Below are 21,060 nucleotides of genomic sequence, written 5' to 3'. Positions count from 1 at the left end.
CGGCGCATGCGCAGTTCCCACACAGACGCCGTACACTGCAGTCAATGGGACGGGAGCCGTTCGCAGTCCCTATGGGACTGTGGCTGCCGTATTCCACGTCTGTATGTGTCGTTAATCGACACACACAGAAATGGAACAAAAAATGGCAGCCCCCATAGGGAAGAAAAAGTGTAAAAATAAGAAAAAGTAAAACACAAACACACAAATGAATATAAACGTTTTTAATAAAGCACTAACATCTTTAACATATAAAAAAATAATTTGTGATGACACTGTTCCTTTAATCCGCCACTGGCCTTACTGCTGTCTAATGCGTCTGGCCAGGGCATACAACTAAAATGCTTTGTTCTTTGACATAGGGGCAGGAGTAGTGGTTCCCCATCATTGCAAAAATCAGGCTTGAAATCATGAGTCTAAGCAATATCCCGAAATATAGACATGCACATGGATCAAATTAAAGGTTCTCTGTATGTTTTCAGACTCCACCAAACTCAATGATTTGGGACTTGCACTAAAAATATATTTGTATAAGTCGCTGGTGAAAATTTTTATCAAGAACATGGGAATCCCCTGACAGATCTATTGAATCCTCTTATGTATTTGCTGTGTATCTGTGAGACAGCTCGTATTTCCAGCAATTTTCACCTCATGAAACTTCATGCCCGCCATGTAATGCCGTACACTCGCCACAGGCGTGTCGGCCCAATCTTGATTCGTACGTCTTGCTTCCTGTCAGCAACCAGGAAGGGCGTCAGCCAATCCAGTGTGAGACTGAGGAGTGGGCGGGATCACTGTTGTGTTAGGCTGTGACGACGGCCTCTTCTGTACAGTTCCGGGCAGAGCGCTGTGTGTACGCCGGGCGGAGTGTAGCTGGCTGCGGGAGTGTGCAGGTAATTATCCACACAGCTGGCCTCGGGGCCGGTGGTAGTTCTGTGACTGTGTCTTTATAGAGGAAACAGTCGTAGCTGCCGGTGGCTGTTGTTATGAATGCGGCGCCTTCGGGCACACCCTTATAGCTGTGGTCGTTACATCCTCGCTTATCACATGAGGCTTTTCTAGTATGATAAGCATTGTACTTCTACTGTACTCCGCTAGCCGTGTATTATATTGTGGGAGTGTATTCCATTGTGGTTGCTATGGGATGGGATGAAATAACTTGTACTAATACCATTACCGGTACTAGTATGCAGATGTCTGGAATATAAGTGGGTTGTGATTATATTCATCTCCTTACCAATAGCGGTCGGTGTTTGTGCACCTGTCATAAGAGTAAGCAGTGGGCACTGACGGGGGGTGGGGATCTGACAGGTCGTGTGCCCACCCCATACCCAGGCATTGAGGACGTGATCTACTGGCTTAGATTTTGCACTTCCACATTCTTGTGAAAAATTGAGGACATCCCTTCTAAAGTTCTTTTTAAAAAAAATAAAAAAAAAATAATATATATATTTAACATGTATGGAGATATCAATATTAAATTGCCATTCAAACAGTATATGAAGATAAAGATGATGAACAAAGTAACTTTGCAATGATTTGTTAACCACATAAATGTCATGGATAGTATTACCTAGAGAACCAATGCAAAATTCAACCAGGTGCTGCCATGTTGCGTCCTGATGCCCACTGGCGTCAGGATGTGGCGTGCGTTGGGCGCATACAATCTCCTGTCAGGACTCGGTTTGAAGTTGAAGAGGACATAGAAAGGGAGAGCGCTAAATAAATATAACTGTCTGTTCTGGGGTCTGAGTTTTAATTTTTTGTTCTGGTTTAGGGTCTTTATTTAGGGGGCCTGGGGTTTGTGTTTAGTTAGGAGGTTGGGTCTGTATTTATTTAGGGTGCTTGGTCTGGGTTCTGTCTTTTTGGATTTGATGCCTACCCTGCCCCCGCCCTGTATTTCCTACTTATATGGTTAATGGTGTCATTGTTTGTGTTCCCCAGCCCCCAAACCCTATTAAAATATAGATAACAAGAGGGTAAAAGCAAATCGCCACCTATCCAAAATCGGTTTAGAAAACGGAACACCTATTGGTTGGAAAAGGAAGTAACTAACAGTAAGGCCTCATGCACACGACCGTAAAAACTCCCGTTATTACGGGTCGTAATTACGACCCGTAATAACGGGCTCATAGACTTCTATTGGCGACGGGTGCCTTCCCGTTTTCTCACGGGAAGGTGCCCGTGCCGTTAAAAAGATAGAACATGTCCTATTTCAGGCCGTAATAACGGCACGGACAGTCCATAGAAGTCTATGGAGCTCTCGTAATGACGGGTGGCTACATGTGTGCACCCGTCATTACGGCAGCGTTGCTAAGCGACGTCAGTAAATAGTCACTGTCCAGGGAGCTGAAAGAGTTAACTGATCGGCAGTAACTCTTTCAGCACCCTGGACAGTGACTACCGATCAGAATAAAGAGCAACCTGTAAAAAATAAAAATAAAAGACGTTCATACTTACCGAGAACTTCCTGCTTCCTCCAGTCCGGTCTCCCTCCCGTTGCCTTGGTGACGCGTCCCTCTCGACATCCGGCCCGACGTCCTGGATGACGTTTCAGGCCATGTGACCGCTGCAGCCAATCACAGGTCAATCACAGGCTGCAGCGGTCACATGGACTGCCGCGTCATCCAGGGATGTCGGGCTGGATGTGAAGAGAGGGACGCGTCACCAAGACAACGGCCGGGTAAGTATGAATTTCTTTAACTTTTATTACAGAAAAGGCTGTCCCTTCTCTCTATCCTGCACTGATAGAGAGAAGGGGCTGCCGATTAGTGCAGTGCTATTTTGCCGCCAAAAACGTGCCCGTAAATACGGGTGGAATACGGGTGACACCGGACCCATATTTATGGGCACGGGTTCGTAAATACTGGTGCAAACCGGGTGGAATACGTGTGACACCGGACCCGTATTTACGCCAGTATTTACGGGTGGGAAAAAATACGGTCGTGTGCATGAGGCCTAAGGCTGGGTTCACACAACCTATTTTCAGATGTAATGGAGGCGTTTTACGCCCCGAATTACATCTGAAAAACCGGCTCCAATACGTCTGCCCATTACTTTCAATGGACTTTACCATGTACTGTGCCGACGACCTGTCATTTTACGCGTCGCTGTCAAAAGATGGTGCGTAAAATACAGCCTCGTCAAAAGAAGTGCAGGACACTTCTTGGGACATAATTGGAGCCGTTTTTCATTGACTCCAATGAAGAACAGCTCCAAATTACGTCCGTAATGGATGCCTCGCAAAACGCGCGTACGAGCAATTACGTCTGAAATGCAGGAGCTGTTTTCTCCTGAAAACAGCTCAGTAATTTCAGACGTAATTGCAGTTATCGTGTGCACATACCCTAAGGCTGGGTTCACACGACCTATTTTCAGGCGTAAACGAGGCGTATTATGCCTCGTTTTACGTCTGAAAATAGGGCTACAATACGTCGGCAAATATCTGCCCATTCATTTGAATGGGTTTGCCGACGTACTGTGCAGACGACCTGTCATTTACGCGTCATCGTTTGACAGCTGTCAAACGACGACGCGTAAAAATACAGCCTCGTCAAAAGAAGTGCAGGACACTTCTTTCAGACGTAATTTGAGCCGTTCTTCATTGAAGTCAATGAAGAGCCGCTCAAAATTTACGGCTGTCAGAGAAGCCTCGCAAAATGCGAGGAGGAGCTTTTACGTCTGAAACGAGGCAGCTGTTTTCTCCTGAAAACCGCTCCGTAATTTCAGACGTAAAAGCCTCTCATCGTGTGCACATACCCTAAGGGGGTTTTACACTGGGCAATTATCGAGCAGACAAGCGTTCAGGTTGGGAATCGCTGCTTTTTGATGTTTTCAACCTTCGCAGAATGCACAGTCCAGCTGAGATGGCAATAAATTGTATCAGCGTCGGCACAGTCTCAGAACGGTAATCATTATATTCTTTATCTTACCACTCAGCTGCACACACAAGGAGCTCGATTCTCAGCAGTTTTCATTAGCAGTCCCCTTCTGTTGAATATAGCTGAAGTTGCCCCTAGATAGCTGTGGGGTATACAATAACGTGGCAAGCAAACTATCCTAAGGGGGGAAAAAAACAACCCCTTTAATTCCCGTAAAGAGTCTCTGTCACCACATTATAAGTGGCCTATCTTGTACATGATGTGATCGGCGCTGTAATGTAGATAACAGCAGTGTGTTTTATTTAGAAAAACGATCATTTTTGACGGAGTTATGACCTATATTAGCTTTATGCTAATGAGTTTCTCAATGGACAACTGGGCGTATTTTACTATATGACCAAGTGGGCGTTGTACAGAGAAGTGTTTGAGGCTGACCAATCAGTGTCATACACTTCTCTACATTCATTTACACTGCAGCGGAGCGATATCGCGAGATCACTACGTGCAGCCACATAAACACACTATAACGCTACTGCAGTGTCCTGATAATGAATATACATTACCTCCAGCCAAGTCGTCATGTCTAGTCACAATCCTGACACTTCACTAACGTTTCTGTGAGATTTACAGTTTTAAAGAGGCTCTGTCACCACATAAGTGCCCTATCTCCTACATAAGGAGATGGGTGCTATAATGTAGGTGACAGTAATGCTTTTTATTTAAAAAAACGATCTATTTTTACAGTGAGATCTCGCGAGATTACGCTTCCTCTGCTGTAACTACCACCGACAGAGTAACGAAGTGCAGGGATTGTGAATAGACATCTCGTGGAATGTCTATTCACTGTCTAAACACTTAGTATTGTTAATGTGTTAGTAGAAGACAGCACATAAGGATCTAGAAGGATCCTTATGCGCGGAGTAAATGAATGGAGAGGAGTGCATGACGCTGATTGGTCAGCACCATATACTCCCCTGTATAACGCCCACTTGGTCTAAAGTAAAAACATGCCCACTTGGGCATTAAGCAACTCATTAGCATAAATCTAAAATCGCTAATAAAGTGGTAAAAATAGATAATTTTTTTTAAATAAAAAGCACTGCTGTGACCTACATTATAGCGCCGATCTCCTTATGTAGGAGACAGGGCACTTATAATGTGGTGACAGAGCCTCTTTAAATGACATTTTATAGCGTAATCTCGCGAGATTAAGTTTGCCTTGCTGTAAATGTCAAAGAAACGTTAGCTTTAGGCCGGATTCACACGCCATCATTATGACACTGTTTGTAAACAGCAATGGGTGCGTGATGCGCAAGAAACGCAGAAATATAGGACATGTCGTGAGTTTTACGCCATGGACACACGCTACGTAAAAATCAGACTGTCTGCACTGCCCCATAGACTAATATAGGTCCGTAATGTATATTCATTGTCAGGACACTGCAGTAACGTTATAGTGGGTGTATGTGGCTGCACATAACGATATAGCTATGTGCTGTGTAAATGAATAGAGAGAAGTGTATGACGCTGATTGGTCACTGATTGGTCAGCGTCATACACTCCTCTCCAATGCCCACTTGGTCAAAAAGTAAAACACGCCCAGTTGTCCATTGAGAAACTCATTAGCATAAAGCTAAAATAGGTCATAACTCCGTCAAAAATGATAGTTTTTCTAAATAAAACCCAATGCTGTGATCTACATTACAGCGCCGATGACATCATGTACAATATAGGCCACTTATAATGTGGTGACAGAGCCTCTTTAATTTTAAAACTAAACATTAGTCTTATTTAAAAGTAGGTTTTACTGTGTTAAGGCTTATTCAGACGAACGTGTAATACGTCCGTGCTACGCGCCTCGCACGGACCTATGTTAGTCAATGGGGCCGTTCAGACTGTCAGTGATTTTCACGCAGCATGTGTCCGCTGTGTAAAACTCACGACATGTCCGATATTTGCCCGTTTTTCACGCATCACGCACCCATTGTAGTCAATGGGTGCGTGAAAACTGCACACGGCACACGGACGCACTTCCATGTGCCGCGCGTGATTCGCGCTACAGTAGTCAAAACTATGAATGAAAACAGAAAAGCACCACGTGCTTTTCTGTTTACAAACATAAAAACATGAAAATCACGCAGCCACGCATCATATGCTGATGACACAGAGCTTTTGCGGACCTTTTGCGCGTGCAAAACGCCGCGTTTTTTGCTCGCGCAAAACGCACACGCTCGTGTGAATCCGGCCTTAGTGAGAGAAAAATTGTTAAAAACTTCAGTCCAACTGGAATTTTTATAAGTATCTCTGTCTAATAGTCCTCCCTATTGCCCTGTAGCAGATCGCAACTACTTTAACTTTTTTGTTTAGTACAGTTAGGCCTTATTCACTCGAAAGTGTCCGTTTTGAGCGCGTAAAAAACGCATCGTTTTTCCTGCGTTGCAGTTCTGTGTAGCATCTGTGTACAGTGCGCGTCTGCGTTTTTTACGCGCGTTTGTCATCCGCATGTCACGCGTTTTTTACGTCGGCAAAAAAAAAAATGGAGGTGTTTTATTTTTTCCTCAATTCTTTAGCAACTTGTGTGTGAAAATCAAAGACAGCACACGGATGTGCGTCCGTGTGCTGTCTGTGATTTTCATCCAACCATTGACTTCAATGGGTGCGTGATGCACAAGTATAGGACATGTAGTGAGTTTCACGCAGCGGACACATGTTGCGTGAAAAACACAATGTCTGAATGGCCCCATTGAATTGCATAGGTCTGTGTGACGTCCGTTGTGTTAATGCACGAAACATGAACGCTAAGGCCTTACTGATAACTTGTATTTTTAAGGGTATGTTCACACGCTTAACAAAAAATGTCTGAAAATGAAGCTTTTAATGTGGAGCTTCTTTTGAGGTGTTTTTTTTAGGTGATTTTCATAGTGTTCAATGAAAAATAAGCTCCAAAAAAGCCTCGAAGTGACATGCTACTTCTTTTTACGGAGCGTCTCTTTTACACTCCGTTTTTTAAAACGGAGGCGTAAAAAGACGGCCCGTATGAACTAAATGCTGTTTTTCCCATTGATTTTAATGGACAGATGTTTGTAGGCGCCCCGAAATATGCCTGAAAACACTGCGTGTGAACATACCCTAAGTGTGGCCTAGTATTTGATTTGACACCTTGTATATAAGTGCTAATGCAAAATCACACTTTGTGTGTATAAACAAATATGCAGTGGTATATTCCTATATTAAAGTGATCAAGCTAATATTCAATATGCTAGCATCATTCATCAAGCTCCATCATGGAGCTATACATTATGCAGTACACCGTTTAATGTACCGTATAAAGTACTGGGAAACGAAGAAATAATTGTGGGGTGAAATGGGCAAAACGGCAATTGCACCATTTTCTTTGGGGGGGTGGGGTTTCGTTATTACAGCATTCATCGTGTGGTAAAAATGACATGTTTACGTCTACGGGGTTATACGATTACATCGATACTAATTTGATGTTTTTTTTAATGTTTTACCACTTTTACAAAAAATAATTATTTTAAAAAGAAAATCATTTTGAGTTGCAATATTCTGAGAGCTTTAACTTTTTTATTTTTCTGTCTATTGGGGTACATGTGACTTTTTTTTTTTTTTTATAATTTTTTGTATTCCACTTTTTTTGGGAGCTAATGTGACAAAAACAGCATGGGTGTTTTTCATTTAATTATTTTTTTTTATGACGTTCATATAACATTATATTGTAATAGTTCAGACTTATATTCGTAAGCCGACTCACTTGTTGCTAATGTAGCTGTACCTCTTCTTGGGACTGCCTGCCATCCACAGTCGTGCCTCTCTGCCCATACATGAGGCACTAGTTGGTCTTGGCGGTGGAAAGTGGCACCAGTTGGACTTGGCCTCCCCAAAAAAATCTCCCGGCCTGTCCGTTTGTTTCGCTGGGGGAATTCTGAGGTGCCTCTTCTCTGTCCCAAGACTGGGCTGGGCACAGTTCGCGGCACCACCACCATCCCTGCCTCTCTCCATAGACAGCACTCTGACAGAAGTTTGGGAAATACAGTGCTCACCTTTGTGTGTGTGTGTGTGTGTGTGTGTGTGTGTGTGTTAAACTCTTACGTTTTGCAGTGCTGCAAATATTCTATACAAAGCATAATACAAATGAGATACAAGTATCACTGGAAAAGGAAAAGTATGCATGTAAATCCAACATATCATCATAGAGTGCAGCAAAACAGTGGAAAACAAAAGTAAATGCAATAAGACCTCATGCACACTTCCATCACCGTTTCTTACGGATCCGTGTGTACTGTGTCCGTTCCGTGTTTCCATTTCAAACGGACGTTGTGTTTCCGTAAAAAAAACGGAAGGTATTGAACTTTATTTGAACTTGTCACATGTCTATGAACTTTGGCTCGCCCTGCCGTTGCTAAGGCAACGGATCCAGCAAAGTTTTTTGGACGGACCCATTGACTTCTATGGGCACCACGGTCATGGAATCACTAAACAAAGTAGGACATGCTCTACTTTTGATGGAACGGAACATCGGATCAGTCAAAATAACGGAAGTGTGCGTGGGCCCATTAAATAGAATGGGTTCAGGGTGCGATCAGTGACAAAAACGGATAGCACCCTGAAGAAAAAACTGAAGTAGGCATGAGGCCTGAAAATGACGGTGTATGAGGAGGAGTATAAGGCACGGAGAATGACGGTTAGGTACATGCATACCAAATATCCAGTAAAGCCGATCTTGGCCTAAAAGACAGCATGAAAACTAACTAGAACTGTCGTCTATATCGGTCTCTTGGATACTAAGTGCATCAGAACCGTCATGCTCTACAGGTGAATGTGATGCTAACAGTCAGGACTGTTTGGCATATGGCATAGACAAGTGTATGCATGGAATGACGAGTGGCTAAATGTGAGGCATGGATGTGACGAAAACTAATTAAGAGCTAGGGGGTGAGTCAAAGAGCAGACGTGGCTGGGGATTGTAAAAACGTGTCCAATATTTTGGTGAATCTGGAAGGACAGTTTTTCTATGTTGGTCAATCCATTTTTTTTGTGAGGCAGCATATTACCAACTTTGGCGAGCCGATCCATGAACGAAGGAGCATGACGGGACATTGAAGTTTTAGCTATCAATTTCTTAGCGTAGTATAATGCCTCTACAAGGAAGGTATAAATATAATGCGAAGCAGAATCACCAGGATCAAGGAGGAAGAAGCATGCCTTGGGGCAGAGCGGAACCGGAGTTCCCATCTCGTTATTGAGAAGTTTAAAAACCTGATCGTATAATCCAGACACTTTAGGACATAACCAAATGGCAGAATGTACCAAGAGTAAGTCGACATTTAGGACATTCATCCAAGTAATCAGGACAGAACCTGTGGAGTCTGGTTACATAGTTCGTACGGTTGAAAAAAGACACATGTCCATCAAGTTCAACCAAGGGATGGGAAAGCAGAAGTAAAACATTTCTACACATAGGAGCTAATATTTTTTTGTTCTAGGAAATTATCTAAGCCATCTACTGTCCCTGCTGTGACCAGCCCCTGCGGTAGGCTATTCCATAAATTCACCGTTCTCACAGTAAAGAAGGCTTGTCGCCTCTGCAGGTTGAACCTTTATTTTTCCAGACGGAGGGAGTGCCCCCTTGTTTTTTGAGGGGGTTTTACATGGAACAGGATTTCACCATATTTTTTGTATGTGCCATTCATATATTTATATAAGTTAATCATGTCCCCCCCCCCTTAGGCCTCATGCACACGACCGTATTTTTTCCCACCCGTAAATACTGGCGTAAATACGGGTCCGGTGTCACACGTATTCGACCCGTTTTGCACCAGTATTTACGGACCCGTGCCCGTAAATATGGGTCCGGTGTCACCCGTATTCCACCCGTATTTACGGGCACGTTTTTGGCGGCAAAATAGCACTGCACTAATCGGCAGCCCCTTCTCTCTATCAGTGCAGGATAGAGAGAAGGGACAGCCCTTTCTGTAATAAAAGTTAAAGAAATTCATACTTACCCGGCCGTTGTCTAGGTGACGCGTCCCTCTCTTCACATCCAGCCCGACATCCCTGGATGACGCAGCAGTCCATGTGACCGCTGCAGCCTGTGATTGACCTGTGATTGGCTGCAGCGGTCACATGGGCTGCAGCGGTCACATGAAACGTCATCCAGGGACGGCCAGGACGTCGGGCCCGATGTCGAGAGGGACGCGTCACCAAGGCAACGGCCGGGAGACCGGACTAGAGGAAGCAGGAAGTTCTCGGTAAGTATGAACGTCTTCTATTTTTATTTTTTACAGGTTGCTCTTTATTCTGATCGGTAGTCACTGTCCAGGGTGCTGAAAGAGTTACTGCCGATCAGTTAACTCTTTCAGCTCCCTGGACAGTGACTATTTACTGACGTCGCTTAGCAACGCTGCCGTAATGACGGGTGCACACATGTAGCCACCCGTCATTACGGGAGCTCCATAGACTTCTATGGACTGTCCGTGCCGTTATTACGGCCTGAAATAGGACATGTTCTATCTTTTTTTAACGTCACGGGCACCTTCCCGTGAGAACACGGGAAGGTACCCGTGGCCAATAGAAGTCTATGAGCCCGTTATTACGGGTCGTAATTACGACCCGTAATAACGGGAGTTTTTACGGTCGTGTGCATGAGGCCTTGGTCGTCTTTTTTCAAGGCTAAATAGGTTTTCTTTCTTTTAATCTTTCCTCATAACTTAGATTCTCCATGCCCCATATTAGCTTCGTTGCTCTTCTTGGTATTTTTTCCAACTCCAGGGCATCCTTTCTATGAACTGGAGCCCAGAACTGGACTGCATATTCTAGATGAGGCCTCACTAATGCTTTGTAAAGTGGTAATCGTACATCCCTGTCCCGCGAGTCCATGCCTCTTTTTTAATACACGACAATATCTTGAAGCAGCTGATTGACATTGCATGCTGTAATTTTGTTTATGATTTACAAGTACACCCAGATCCTTCTCAACAAGTGACTCCCCCAGTGTAGCACACCCTAGGACATATAATGCATGCAGGTTGTTCGTACCCAGGTGCATAACTTTACATTAAACTTCATTTGCGAAGTGGATGCCCAAAAACTTAGTGTGTTCAAATCCGCTTGCAATTTACTAACATCTTCTATCGACTGAACTATATTGCATAGCTTGTTGTCATCTGCAAAAATAGAAATAGTGCTATTAATCCCATCCTCTATATCATTAATAAATAAGTTGAATAATAGTGGTCCCAGCACGAAACATTTATCGTTTGTACCATTATTTGACATTAGTTCTTCCCAGTCTATATCCTGAATTGCAGTCCTCATCCTGGGGAAATTGGCCTTCTTAAGTGTTTTGCCCTCCCAGCCCATGTTTGTTTTTTACAGTATATGTAAAATATAACTATATTGTGATCACTGTTACCGAGGTTTTCACGAACAATGACCAGATCCAACAGCGCTTCACCTCTAGTCGGGTCTTCCACAAACTGGCCCATAAAATTTTCCTGCAACAGGTTGAGGAAATGTCTCCCCTTTGCAGTTGAAGCCGAACCATGACGCCAATTAATATCCCGGTAATTAAAGTCTCCCATTATCACTACAGTACCCGCCTGTGCAGCCTGCTCCATCTGTTTATATAGCTGACCTTCCATCTCCTCAGTTATATTGGGGGGGTCTATAGATTACACCAAAAGTAATTTTTTCAGTGTTTACCTCTTTGTAATTCCACCCACAAGGTTTAAACCTCCTCACAATCTTCACCCACTATTGTCTCTTTCATTCACACTCGCCTTCATATCACTTCTCACATAAGACATACAGCACCACCTTTCCTATTCGCCCTGTCTTTCGGAAACAGTGTAAAACCCTGTAGATTTACAGCCCAGTCATGTGGAGTCCAGCCATGTTTCAGCAACACCAACTATATCTATATTTTCTTCCAGTACCAAGGCCTCCAGCTCCCCCATTTTGCTTGCTAGACTTCTGGCATTTGTGAACATACACTTTAAAGAGACTCTGTCACCACATTATAAGTGCCCTATCTCCTACATAAGGAGCTGGGCGCTGTAATGTAGGTGACAGTAATGCTTTTTATTTAAAAAACCGATCTTTTTTCACAAAGTTAGGAGCGATTTAAGTTTATGCTAATGAGCTTTCTTAATGCCCAAGTGGGCGTATTTTTACTTTCGACCAAGTGGGCGTTGTACAGAGGAGTGCATGACGCTGACCAATCAGCATCATGCACTCCTCGCCATTCATTTACACTGCACTAGCGATATAGTTATATCACTATGTGCAGCTACATACACAAACCCTAACATTACTACATTGTCCTGATAATGAATACACATGAAATCCAGCCTGGACGTCATGTGTACTCAGAATCCTGACACTTCTGACTCTGCTGGAATCTCACAAAAAAAAAAAAAAAAAAAAGATTCAGAAGTGTCAGGATTCTGAGTACACATGACGTCCAGGCTGGATTTCATGTGTATTCATTATTAGGACACTGTAGTAATGTTAGGGCTTGTGTATGTGGCTGCACATAGTGATATAACTATATCGCTAGTGCAGTGTAAATGAATGGCGAGGAGTGCATGATGCTGATTGGTCAGCGTCATGCACTCCTCTGTACAACGCCCACTTGGTCGAAAGTAAGGGCGGGTTCACACATGGCGGAATTGCACTTAAATTCCGCTGCGGACACTCCGCAGCGTTAATCCGCAGCGGAGCCGTTTCTCCATTGACTTTCACTTTAATTTAGCAGTGTTCGTTTACACGATGCGTACAATTCCGCTGCGGAGCATAGGCTGCGGAGCGGAATTTGGTGTCCGCAGCATGCTCTGTCTGTTGCGGAGCAGTGGCGGACTCATGGCGGAATTTCTCCATTGACTTCAATGGAGATTCAAAGTTCCGCCATGAAGTCCGCAGCTGTCATGCACATGTCATGTGTGCTGCGGATGCGTCTTGCTTTTTTCACTTGACATTTCTTCATTCTGGCTGGACCTATGTATTTCTAGGTCTACAGCCAGACTGAGGAAGTCAATGGCTCCCGTAATGACGGGAGCGTTGCTAGGAGACGTCAGTAAATAGTCACTGTCCAGGGTGCTGAAAGAGTTAAGCGATCGGCAGTAACTGTTTCTGCACCCGGGACAGTGACTACCGATCTCAATATACATGTATCTGTAAAAAAAAATGAAGTTCGTACTTACCGAGAACTCCCTGTTTCTGTCTCCAGTCCGGCCTCCCAGGATGACGTTTCAGTGTAAGTGACGGCTGCAGCCAATCACAGGCCAAGCACAGGCTGCAGCGGTCACATGGACTGGCGCGTCATCCAGGGAGGTCGGGCTGGATGCCGAAGGAGGGACGCGTCATAAAGACAACGGGCGGTAAGTATGAATTTCTTTTACTTTCACTAGGGAAAGTGCTGTCCCTTCTCTCTATCCTGCACTGATAGGGAGAAGGGAAGCACTTTTCCCGCAGTCCGCAGCAGCTAGTCCGCATCAATTTTCTGCACATTTTGTGCAGATCCGCAGCCGTAATCCGCAACCCGGATTAGGTGCGGCATTGATGCGGACAGTTGCGGAGGAATTCCGCCATGTGTGGTCATGCCCTAAAAGTACGCCCACTTGGGCATTAAGAAAGCTCATTAGCATAAACTTAAATCGCTCCTAACTTTGTGAAAAAAGATCGTTTTTTTTAAATAAAAAGCATCACTGTCACCTACATTACAGCGCCCATCTCCTTATGTAGGAGATAGGACACTTGTGCCTTTGTGCCTCCATCTATCCCTGATCTAAGTACAGGCACCCATCTCCCTCTTCCGCCCCTTCCACAGCCTGATAAATGTCAGGGTATGTCAGGGTATGTTCACACGCAAAACGTCTCAAAATACGGAGCCGTTTTCAAGAGAAAACGGCTCCTGATTTTCAGACGTTTTTTGTGGCAATCGCGATTTTCGCTGCGTTTTTTTACACCCGTTTTTGGAGCTTTTTTCACTACAGTCTATGGAAAACTGCTCCAAAAACGTCTCAAGAGGTTGCCTGCACTTTTTGGCGGCCGTTTTTTTTATGCGTAAAAAAACACATCAAAAAACGCTCCTTCGGAACAGAATGCCGTTTTCCCTTTGAAATCAATGGGCAGATGTTTGGAGGCGTTCTGTTTCCGATTTTTCGGGTGTTTACGGCCCGAAAAACGGACGAAAATAGGCCATGTGAACATGCCCTAAGTCTGCCCACTCCACCTAAGTCAGACATCTTGGTACACACAATCCAGTCAGCACATTTACTTCACCTGCTGCTGGATCTGTTCCAAGAGATCCTTTATTAGGCCCTGTTCACACTGAGTTTTTTTTGCTGGCAGAAAATTCAGCATCAAAATTCTGTCTTGAATTTGGAGGCAGATTTTGACCTGCCTGCACGCCGTTTGCCACGTTTTTGCCTGCGGCCATTGAAGGAAAAAGAATCGGCATGCCCTATCTTTGGGCGTTTACTCCTCTGACCTCCCTCTGACATCTATGGGAGGCAGAGAAAGCGTTTTTCGCAGCGTTTTTGCCCGTTGCTCTCAATGCCCGCGGGCGAAAAACGTGGCAAACAGCGAGGAGGCAGATCAAAATCTGCCTGAAAATTCAAGCTAAATTTTGAGGCTAAATTTTCTTCCTGCAAAAAACGGTGTGAACAGGGCCTTAGGCATCATCCACTTCTCTTCGTTACCCCCCAGCTTCTGGCAGTTCAGACACACAGCGTGTCCTCGCTCATCCGATGCGATGAAGTTCCTGTGGGAGGAAGTGAGTGACGTCACAGCGTGAGCTCGCGAGGACACGCTGTGTGTCTGTGCACTGCCAGAAGCTGGGTGGTAACGAAGAGAAGTGGATGATGCGGATTCGTCAGCATCAAACACTTCTATTCACAATGCCCAGCTAGTAAAACAAGTAAAAACGGCCAGATGTACGCACATAATACACGCCCAGTTGTACATAAGCCTCTACCTCCCATTGAAATCAATGAGGCGTGTTTTTTTTTAGGGGTTTTATGGTGCGGATTCAGACGTGGTTTCAAATGAGCGCCAAAAAATGTGTGAACTGAGTTATGTATCTTTTTTTTTTTTTCATACTTTTAGTGCCTTCGTAATGGCGGTTGTCTGTTTGACAGCGTCCATTACTAAGGCGAGGTTTAGTGTTAGTCAGTAAAAATGCTAGCACTAAACCACCCCATTATTCCCCTGATAGCCAACACCACCTGGGCTATCAGGATGAGCCGGGTACGATCCAGTACCCAACCATCTGTAGTGATGGTCGGGCACTCGAGTGGCCACAGGCTGTTGTTAGGCTGGGAAGGGCCAAAAACAGTTATCCTTCCCACCCTGGTAATCCTTCGCAGTGATCCTTCTCAGCCTAATAATACTGGCCTGCCGCCGCCTTGGTGCCCAACCATCACTACGGTTGGTTGGGTACTGGATCGTACCCGGCTCTTTTTGATAACCCTGGTGGTGGTGGGTACCGGGGTAATAATGGAAGGTAAGTACTAGCCTTTTTACTGGCCAACACTAAGCCCTGCTTTAGCAATGGCAGTTGTCTGTTTGACGACATCCATTACTAAGCGTTAATGAAGTATTAAAAAAGAGATATTAGAAAATATTTATTGAAATAAAACGCCCCCACAACCCTTGTTAACCATTTTATTTAAAATAATAATAATAAAAAAAATAAAAAAAAGTAGATCGAAGTAGTCAAATGACTCTACGATTTAGTCCAAACGGTCCAGCGGAACATGCAAAACAAAAAATAAAGTTAGTATGAAAAATACTCCTACTCCCCTACAGCAGTCTTCTGTCTTCTCCTCTGCGCCGCAGTAGAAACTATTAGGGTCAGTGACCTACTTTCAATGTGACCGCTGGTAACCCGGTCACACAGAACTCACCATTCATAAGAAATTGATGGCCTATCCTCAGGACAGGCGATCAATGTCTTATTTGGTGGGGGTCCGACTCCCGACGCCCCTACCGATCAGCTGCTTTAAAGGATCTGTGTTGCTCGTACGCCGCTGCTCCTTCATTCCTTACTCCTACTGTGAATCGCCATGTAGCGGTAGTTCACAGTATTACAGCCTTCTCCCATTCTCTTGAATCAGCAGGGGTTTCGGGAGTCGGAACCTCACCAAATCAGACATTGATGGCCTATCCTGAGGATAGGCCATCCATTTCTTATGAATGGTGAGTCCAATGTGACAGCTCCTTCTTTTTTTTTTTTTTTTTTTTTTTATACACTATCTGTAACCTTAAAGGCTATGTGCACCTTTGCATTATTTTATTTTTTAAATGCATTTTCTGTTTTTTTGAAAAATAAAATAAATTTCTTATTGGTCTTAATTAAAAATTGTTTACCGTTTTGTCTTCTGTATCTGCAGTGTATTTCAGTACATGGCCAGCTGCTGTATTCAGTTCTCTCTGATCCGTCATTTCAGCTCCCTGACCGCAAACATAGCAGCTCCTCCTTTGTAGACTCATGTACGAGCATTTAGTGTGACATCTGCGTGTGTACAAGGTCCTACTCACCGGTGTGTGTGCGCCGTGCACATGAGAACAGTTCCCACTTCAGTTATTCAGCAGCCACTTTCTCCTCCCCAGGACTAAAGTGCATGCCCAGCGATCTCTCTACCCACCACAAATAGCTGGGCATGTACAGTGCAACATGTTCCTGTGTCAGCAGAGAGCTACAGTGCAGGGGGAAGATTGTGATCAGAGGGACAGGGTGGATAATGGGAAATAGACACACTGTGGGTGTGGTTATGCAAAACAGCCACAGAAGTGAGGGGGGAGAGCAGCGAGAAGGCTGTGCCCATGCATGAGAAATCCATAGAGACAGAGAAGAGAACATGTGTCAAGTGCTGGGTAACGCCCCTAGAAAATTTAGACTAAGTTCACGCTACCGTTACTATAAGCTTACCTCTCTTCTGTCAAAGGAAGAGAGGATGGATAAATTAAACAGAAAGCAAGTTCTGTCAGAATTACCATTGATTTGAATGGTAATTCTTTTGTTTCAGTTGCTTTTCGTTTGCTAGGTTTCCGTTTTTTTTTTAATGGAAACAAAAGTGCAGTCTGCAGAACATTTTCAATAAAACAAGTAAAAAAAAAAAATATTATATATTAATATTTAAAGAGGCTCTGTCACCAGATTTTGCAGCCCCTATCTGCTATTGCAGCAGATAGGCGCTGCAATGTAGATTACAGTAACGTTTTTATTTTAAAAAAACGAGCATTTTTGGCCAAGTTATGACCATTTTCGTATTTATGCAAATGAGGCTTGCAAAAGTACAACTGGGCGTGTTGAAAAGTAAAAGTACAACTGGGCGTGTATTATGTGCGCACATCGGGGCGTGTTTACTACTTTTACTAGCTGGGAGTTCTGATGAGAAGTATCATCCACTTCTCTTCACAACGCCCAGCTTCTGGCAGTGCAGATCTGTGACGTCACTCACAGGTCCTGCATCGTGTCGGCACCAGAGGCTACAGTTGATTCTGCAGCAGCATCAGCATTTGCAGGTAAGTAGCTACATCGACTTACCTGCAAACGCCGATGCTGCTGCAGAATCATCTGTAGCCTCTGGTGCCGACACGATGCAGGACCTGTGAGTGACGTCACAGATCTGCACTGCCAGAAGCTGGGCGTTCTGAAGAGAAGTGGATGATACTTCTCATCAGAACTCCCAGCTAGTAAAAGTAGTAAACACGCCCCGATGTACGCACATAATACACGCCCAGTTGTACTTTTACTTTTCAACACGCCCAGTTGTACTTTTGCAAGCCTCATTTGCATAAATACGAAAATGGTCATAACTTGGCCAAAAATGCTCGTTTTTTAAAAATAAAAATGTTACTGTAATCTACATTGCAGCGCCTATCTGCTGCAATAGCAGATAGGGGCTGCAAAATCTGGTGACAGAGCCTCTTTAATCTTATTAAAGGAGAAATTAAAACTGATAACCTACGTGACCCTCAACCTGTGTCTTTGATATCCTGTCTGGTGTAGTGGTTAATAATAAGGTTTAGGCCTCGTGAACCTGGCCCAGCTGCTCTATATAGGAAGAAAAATTGAGGTGGTTTCTGTCCTTCCCTCCTCTCATCAGGCTTTGGACTGCAAATCTGTCCCGTTGCCTTCTGCAGGTCTACACGGTCCTCCTTGCCCCTATGTATTTTAGCGAAGGGTCTGTCACTGGCAGGGTGTATCCCATGGCTATAGTTGTACCTGCTAGGTCCTGGAGGCCCTAGAAATCTCGGCATTGATTTCTGCCCACTTTACTCTAGATTAATTGGACCTTAAACACACATCCTTTTGTCAAATCTGCCGTTCAGGGTACCCTGGGCCTTTGAATCTGCCATGATATGTGCAGAACCTTTTTGTCCTCCCCCCCCCCCCCCCCCCCCCCTCCATACTGCTGAATATACTTTTGTGTGCACTGACCCGAGTCCATTCTCCTGCTTCTGTATTCCGCTGTTTGTTTTTGTAGACCTAAAATGACTTACTCTAAACTATCCAAGATTACTGACAAACTAAAGAAGTCCTCTTGTGGTGCGGCTGAACCCCGTAATTCCTGAAACCTCGGCCTCTCCACCTTCGAGCTGTCTGTAGAACCGTCAATGTTAGATGTTTAGTGGGCTGTTACCGAATCCCATACTGTGCTCACGTAAAAAATTCACGCCCTCCAGACTAACTTTGGTCTCCTCAGGGCTGATGTCCATACCCTTCAGGAGAGAGCTACTGAGTCAGAGCATCGTATTTCCGATCTGGAGGACACATTAGGCCCCATACTGTCTAAAGTCGGGAATTTGGAGTCTCCGCAGTCTGCATGGCAGGCTAAACTAGATGATATGGAGAACCGTTTACAGAGATGTGATGTCCTTTTTGTTGGTCTACCAGAGGTTGTGGAAAGACCTGACCCTTTTGCCTTTCTGGAGGGCTGGCTCAAGATAACTTTTGGATAAACTGATTTCTCTCCTATGTTTTGGTGTGAAACGTTTACACTGCGTCCCCACAAGGGCCCCTCCACCTGGTGCGCACCCGTGCATGTTCATAACGAAGTTTCCCAAATTTAAACACAGACAAGTTCTTGGAATGGTGAGGAAATGGGGCCCTCTTAACCCCTTAAGGACACAGCCTGTTTTGGCCTTAGAGGCTCTGTCACCAGATTATAAGTGCCCTATCTCCTACATAATCTGATTCGCGCTGTAATGTAGATAAGTGGTTTATGTTTTGGAAAACAATCATTTTTGACCAAGTTATGAGCCATTTTAGATTTATGCGAATTCGTTTCTTAATTGACAACTGGGCGTTGTGAAGAGAAGTGTATGACGCTGACCAATCAGCGTCATACACTTCTCTTCAAACTCCCACAGTAACTTTACCGTAGTGTCTTGAGTGAATAGACATTGCCTCCAGCCAGGAAGCGATGTCTAGTCACACTCCCGACACTTCAGTAATGTTTCTGTGGGACTTACAGCACAGCGTGAAAAGGCTATTCCATCAGAATAAAGCCCACTAATGACCGCCGTGAAAAGGTTTATCGGCAGTCATTAAGGGGTTAAACATGCGCTTTGGTCGGCTTCGGATAGTTGTTTTCGATTTCAGTCGGAGGTCGGTACCTTTCTACATTGTGTGTGGATGTGTCCCAGAGTTGCCCCCTTTTGGTCAGAGGTAGTGGAATTTCTTCATACCCATTATGAGTTACAGCGGCTTCTTATCCCTCAGATGTGCCTCTTGGGCATTATGAATGAAGTTACTCATAACCACTATGATAAGATATTCTTTCATTTTGTTCTTTTTTTGTGCTTGGAAGATTATAATTATGGCTTGGAAGAATACAGTCAGTCAGAGTTTACTACACTGGCAGCAACTGGTGAATAAATATATACCTATGTATAAAAAGCTATACCTTAGCAGAAAATGTCCTGATAAATTCTTGAAAATTTGGTCCAGGTGGTTAAAGACTCAAACTGCGGTTTAATGGTCACTTGAGAGTGACGGAGGTGTGTGTGTGTTGGGGGGGGGGGGGGGGGTTGGCGCACAAGGAAGACTGAGTGAACGGTTCGTTTTGATTGTCAGGCTTTCGGAGATGGTAATTTTGCATACCCTGTCACTGTCATACAATGCATCTGCTCCGAGTTGGCATTTCTATACAGTACTAATGCCTTTCTGAATGTCTTTTTATTTTGTATATTGTTACGTGTTTTGTACAGATGCCTGTCTGTTTTACACTGACAGGCAATAATACACTGCAATACAGAAATATTGTAGTGTATTATAAAAGCGACCAAAAGATCGCATAGTAAAGTCCCCTAGTGGGACCAAAAAAATAAAAAATAAATAAAAAAATAATATATATATATATATATATATATATAATATATATATGAGTATTAAAAATCCCCCCCCCCCCAAAAAAAAAAATCATTACAAACACACTTTTTCCCCTTACAAAAGGCTTTATTATGAATAAACAAAAGTAAAGTTACATGTGTTTGGTATCGCAGCGTCTAATGACCTCCACTATAAAAATACCACATTATTTAACCTGCGTGGTTAAAAAAAAAATCAAAAAAATGTGGTAAAGTCTTATGTACTTCAGAATGGTACCAATAACACAAGTCCCACAGAAAAAATAAATAAAAAAAGGCCCTCGTACAGCTATGTCAGCAGAAGAATAAAGTTACGGCTCTTAAAATATGGAGACAGAAAACTAATTTTGAAAAGTTTTTTTACTGTGTGAGGGTATGTGCACACGAGAAGTGACTTTTACGTCTGAAAAGACAGACTGTTTTCAGGAGAAAACCGCTGCCTCGTTTCAGACGTAAAAGCTCCTCGCATTATGCGAGGCGTCTTTGACGCTCGTAAATCTTGAGCTGCTCTTCAATGAACGGCTCAAATTACGTTGCAAAGAAGTGTCCTGCACTTCTTTGCCGAGGCAGTCAATTTACGCGTCGTCATTTGACAGCTGTCAAACGACGACGCGTAAATGACAGGTCGTCTGCACAGTACGTCAGCAAACCCATTCAAATGAATGGGCAGATGTTTGCCGACGTATTGTAGCCCTATTTTCAGAAGTAAAACGAGGCATAATACGCCTCGTTTACGTCTGAAAATAGGTCGTGTGAACCCAGCCTAAAAGTAATCAAACACAAA

At 43.9% G+C, this 21,060-nt stretch overlaps 1 protein-coding gene across 4 annotated transcripts in view; it reads left to right on the top strand.

Annotated features, from left to right (window-relative positions):
- The first annotated feature begins 762 nt into the window (after positions 1 to 762).
- The window catches only part of LOC142743190 (complement decay-accelerating factor-like), a 178,961-nt gene continuing 158,663 nt past the window's right edge, over positions 763 to 21,060 (top strand). For 2 of the 4 annotated variants that reach the window (XM_075853686.1, XM_075853683.1), the window contains exon 1: positions 763 to 890. The gene's annotated coding sequence lies outside the window, so the exon portion shown is untranslated. The remainder of the gene's footprint in view (positions 891 to 21,060) is intronic. The other 2 variants (XM_075853684.1, XM_075853685.1) reach the window with 1 other exon arrangement.

This window comes from Rhinoderma darwinii, chromosome 2 (genome assembly GCF_050947455.1).
Source record: "Rhinoderma darwinii isolate aRhiDar2 chromosome 2, aRhiDar2.hap1, whole genome shotgun sequence".
Taxonomy (NCBI): domain Eukaryota; kingdom Metazoa; phylum Chordata; class Amphibia; order Anura; family Rhinodermatidae; genus Rhinoderma; species Rhinoderma darwinii.
The sequence above is the reverse complement of the archived record's forward strand: the minus strand, read 5'-3'. Positions and strand labels throughout refer to the sequence as shown.